The sequence below is a fragment of the Ascaphus truei genome, chromosome 13 (genome assembly GCF_040206685.1).
Source record: "Ascaphus truei isolate aAscTru1 chromosome 13, aAscTru1.hap1, whole genome shotgun sequence".
NCBI lineage: Eukaryota > Metazoa > Chordata > Amphibia > Anura > Ascaphidae > Ascaphus > Ascaphus truei.
Genome location: NC_134495.1, coordinates 26,246,844 through 26,252,252, shown reverse-complemented (window position 1 = coordinate 26,252,252; position 5,409 = coordinate 26,246,844). Strand labels below are relative to the sequence as shown.

The 5,409-nt window shown below is 43.2% G+C and overlaps 1 pseudogene; it reads left to right on the top strand.

Moving 5' to 3' along the window:
* The first annotated feature begins 400 nt into the window (after window positions 1-400).
* Window positions 401-1,327, top strand: LOC142464598 (olfactory receptor 6E1-like; annotated as a pseudogene).
* Window positions 1,328-5,409: the final 4,082 nt, after the last annotated feature.

Sequence of the window (5,409 nt, the reverse complement as noted above, 5' to 3'; positions counted from 1 at the left end):
GCCTATGTTGAGACATCTGCACATTTAGCATTTTGTTTTAAAGAATATTGAATACTAGGCTATTACTTATCTCATAAGGGCTTGGCTCAAAAACAGTTTTGACCCTTTCACTTGTTCATAGGATAATTGTTGTAATTTCACAATAATTAAATTATTTTTCTATTCTTTATAGCAACCTCCAGGAAAACCCTCTACACTTCACTTGCACAATATTTATTTGGATAAGTCACTTATTTGTGAATAGTACTGCTGAATTACCTGGAATCCTTATCGTTGTTATTAATTCCAACATCTACAGATGTTTACCTCTTTCAACAGCTTTGTTTTATAATGTGCTTTACTTGCTCCTGACTCTCCTGCTTTTTACATTCTTATAATGCAGACAGTAGATGGGAGGAACATGCCCACTGTGACACAGTTCATCCTGTTGGGTTTCCCTCTGTTTCCACACTTGTCTGTGTTCTTTTTCTGCCTGATCCTGCTGTCCTATCTCCTCACCATGGCAGGGAACTTCCTTATTCTTACATTGGTCTTCTTAGACCGAAGACTCCATAGGCCTATGTATTTTTTTTCTATGTAACTTGGCTATCATGGACATCTGTTTCACCAACACCATTGTACCAAACATGCTAACAGGCTTCCTGGTGGATGGAAAGTCCATATCTTTGACTAGCTGTTTTACCCAGTCATATGCTTATTTCCTACTGGGAAATGCTCAGTTCTTTCTCCTTGCTGTAATGTCATATGACAGATATGTAGCTATTTGCCACCCCCTACATTACACAGCAATCATGCACAGACGTGTATATCTGCAGCTTATAGCTGGAGTATGGCTGGAATCATTTTTCGCCATGCTTGCACCTGCAACCTTAATTTTTAGACTGCTATTTTGTTTTAATGTAATAGACCATTTTTTCTGTGATGTAGGTCCACTACTTAAGAACTCTTGCACCGACATAACTGCAATCCAGGTGTTGACATTTGCTACCTCTTCCACATTGCTATTTACTTTATTGGTTACAGTTGTAAGTTATTATAATATTGCGATAACCATATTAAAAATTAAAACCGTGGAGGGCAGAGGAAAAGCTTTTTCCACCTGTTCCTCCCATGCCATAGTGGTGACCCTATTCTTTGGCAGCTGTTTATTCATATATTTAAGGCCAAAGCAGGGTCAGACTTTTGACTATGACCAGTTGACCAGTTTGTGGCAGTCGTTAACACTGTGGTTGTCCCTCTTATCAACCCTTTTATTTATACCCTGAGAAACCAGAATGTTAAAGAAATACTCAAGGATAGAATGTTTTCATGTGGCAAGATGCTATAAGGGCTCAATTACAGTTTTATAAGGGCTCGCTGCTTTACAGCTTTCAGATATCTGCGAACATTATTTGCACACTAGTCTCCCCAGAGCTATCTCTCCAAAGAAGGTCTCCTTACTATGCTACTGTCCCTTAAGTCTGCATGGATAAGGTTAATTTTATCAAGAAAAGGACAGCCGCTTTAAAAGCCTGCAAATCATCACCTTCTCCTCCCCACTGCATTTTTTATGGGGGGTGGGGGGAGGTTGGAGGGGTTGTGCCTGTTTGCTTTCAACTGCTATCACTTCAGCTAAGGACTTCTTTGATATGAGAACTTACAAATATGCACAAAGGCAACAGTATTTGCAAAATAAAAGCAGTGGTACTGGATCACATAATTGTATTATGTATGTTCACTGTTCAAAAAATGGAGACACAGAAATACAGGGGTGAAGTATAGCCTTCATTTGATATATACATAATATTCTTTCTCAATAAATATCTGTAACAAGGGGCAATGTTTCCCTGAAATCAGTGAGCTTGTGAAAATAAATTCACCCCTAAGAGCCTCATTAGGATAGTCCCAATACAAATGTGATAAGACTCAGTACTCTCATTTGCTCACTAATCTACGTATCTCCTTGATAAAGTGCCACTTGGCAGGAAACACGTAGGAGAGTGTTAGACCTCAGTTTTTTTTTACTATGTTTGTCTAATAAATTAGTTTATCATTATACTGACCCTGACTCTCTGTGGCTGTGTGCTGTTAAAAGGAGAAAAATCTCCCAAAAGGCACCATCCTTTGGCGGCAGCTGAAGCGCAGCCAATGGGTGTCAGCCATGTGTTTGGTAATGTTACAGCTGCTCTATTGCAATCTGAAACTCATCGTCCATCTCATCCCCTGTAACTAATGTTTCAACTTACCCTGTCTTATTGTTACGATGTGCGGAACATACCCCCTGCGGTGTGTTTCTTCCTTACCTGTTTAACTTCTGATCGCCGCCCTCTAGCTGCGAGTCAAGATCCTCTGTGTCTTTAAGTATTCTGAAGCAAGCGACGCCATCTTGCTTCCTGGTAAATCTTGCCCTCTTCCACCTGACAGGAAGAAAGCCTCTCTCTGACTTTCTCATTGCTAACAGCTGCCACTTCCTTTTAAATGCAGTCAGTGGCTACCTGCCCAGGGTCCTGGAAAGTACTACCCCAGTACTCTATGCTGTTCCTGCCTGAACTTCCTCTGGGACCTGTACTCATCTCCTTTGGATTCCGCAAGACTGGGACAGTCACTCATTCTACAGCCGCGGCCCCGTTTATTCTCCAACATCTCCAAAATTTTTAGGGGATTTTATCCGAATGCCACGCACTTAACCGCACTTCACCACGTTCATGCTGCATTCATACCGCATTCATACCGCATTCATGTTGCATTCACACCCGCGGTTGATGTGTTTATTGATAATGGTTCGGATTTAATTGGTTGCAATTCTTTGCGTATCCGCCAGATGGCAGATATTCATGAATTGTAATGCGCATGCGCTTCAGTAATGTGCCGACTTGCAGGTGTTTAAAAGAACACCACAGTGGTCCACTGTAAATTGGCCTTGGGACTGAAGAAGTTACAATAATGTATCAATTTAGCCTTTTCATATTAAAAAATTCATGCACCGTGTCTGGTGTTTTATTATCCAGAGAGTCCCGACATGAGTGCACCCCCGCAGTCCGTGTTCCAAAAACCCGACAGAACGTACGCGTATTTAATATGGGCCGCGATTAATGCAACAGATGATAAGATGGAAACAGTTGGTCTTTTATTGGTGGAGTAAGTACAAAAACATTTATTTACAAATAATATTTTAAAACATTTAAAGTGTACACCAATTCAAAAGATTAACAGGTGTATGGTTTACTGCTAGTGAAAACATTTATGTACATAAAGTCAAAACATTTACAGTAGGATGGTGTACAGAACAGTCAGTCAGGCCTGCACAACTCCAGTCCTCGAGGGCCGCAAACAGGCCCGGTTTTAATGATAACCTTTAAGACCGGGCCTGTTTGCGGCCCTCGAGGACTGGAATTGTGCAGGTCTTGTGTACAGTAAGTAAAAACATTTCTTTATTAATACAAGTTAAAACACGCAACATCTCCTTTATTAAAGTACAGAAAGTCAAAACATGTACAGCACAACAGTATGGTGTTAGTAAAAAAAATTCTTTATTCATAAAATTTAAAACACACAACATCTCCTTTATTAAAGTACAGAAAGTCAAAACATTTACAAAATAAACAACAGTTGAACAACAGTTGAACAGTCACGCAAATTCGATCCCCACCAGATTGTCCTTCCAGGGCCGATGCCCTGTATGGCGCAAAATGCCATTAATGGAGTCTCGAAAGATTTTCATTAAAGGATCTGAAATTGAAAAATAGCGCTGCAATTCCTCCACAATAGTCTTTCTTAAATTTTCAGGAACCGCCCTTTTTTCACGATTTCCTTCGTAGTTGACATTTTGGGCCCACCTGCAGTACACCAAGTAGGACACGTGGTGCTTAAAAATTAACATGCCATACTTGTGGGGTAAAACAGCACTCATCACCCTATACTTCTCCCTGAGTGCCGTGGCAGCTCGCGCAGGATGATGTCGGGCACCGTATCGATGCAAGCGTATATAGGTTGGGTTCTGGGAGTGGGTGTGCTTCTCGGACCGGGTGTGCTTGTGGCGGTGGGCGAGGGTAGGTTGTCTGGGACGAAGCTTTCCTCCTGTCTTGGTCGCCGTGTTGTCCCCTGGCATGGTCTTGACAAGGTTGTCATGTTATCCTCCTCCTCAACGGCATCCATGTACACAAATTCTTCTGGTGGAGGGGGTGCGCTTGGTGTTGGAAGGCAGTCGAAAGTCCCATTCATCACATCCATGCCACCCTCCTGCTCCAGCGTCGGGGATACAGGGGCATGAACACCGAGCAAATTATGCATCCCCGCTATGTCAGTCTCTATCTTCTCTATCCGTCGAGCCGTCTCCTCCATCCATTGATTCATCTTCTCCATCTGTTGATCCATATTTAGCATGGTTTCTAAAAGCAGATCTATCTTTACCAGCATAGTAAAGTTCCCGGGAATATCCACACTTAAACCATTCCACATGGGGTCTAATGAGCTGGTTCTTGTGCATGGTGTGCTGTGGACATCTGGGTGGATGGGTGCTATGGAGGATGAGATGGGGGTTCCCTGGAGAGAAGCGACAGCGTCGTCGAAGAAGGATGGAGGAGGTGACCTGTGGATTTCCGGGAGAGAAGCGGCAGCGTCGTCGAAGAGGGATGGAGAAGGCAACCTGTGGATTTCCGGGCGAGAAGCGGCAGTCGTCTCAGCGTAATGGAGAAAGTGACCCGTGGATTTCAGGGACACCAGCGGCAGCGTCGTCGAAGAGCAGTGGAGAAGATGGGCTGTAGATTTCCGGGAGAGCAGCGGCAGAGACGTCGAAGCGTAAACGAGGAAGTGGCCTGCGGGTTCGATGGGTTGGCTGCCATTTGTTTTGCGTTGTGTGTACATCCCCGAATTTCTTCTTGACATAATAAGGCTTACGTTTTTTAAAACCCTTAGCCTTTGGGGTCAGCAGAAATTTTTCTTTATTGGCCTTAGCCTGTCGCTTTGGCCCTGTCTTGGAAATGGCTGCCGCCGCCGCCTTCGCTTTTTCTGCGTGACAGGCACGGCAGAGGCGAATGGCTTCTTGCGTCCGTAGAATCGGGGTTGATCCATTGAAGCAGATAACACAATGCAGTATCTGGACAAGGGCAAGTTCAGATAAAGATCATCGAGTGGTGTGCTATGCAAAGTGTGTAACCTTTTATGCATGGCGACGAGGTACAGGTGTTGAAAGTGGGCGTACTCTAATGTGAGTCATTAACGTATAAATACACCATCCATTTTGTGGATTCACTGCACATTGAATACACATCGACTAAACATCGAATATACATTCTTTTGTTTGTATTTCTTTCTACTTGCAGGAATGCCTGTTAAAAAGATTTCAAAGGATCTCAGCATGAGAATTAAGGAGATGTACACGAGCGGACACCGAATTGCAGATATCCGACGCTGGTTAGCTTCTTCTGGCCT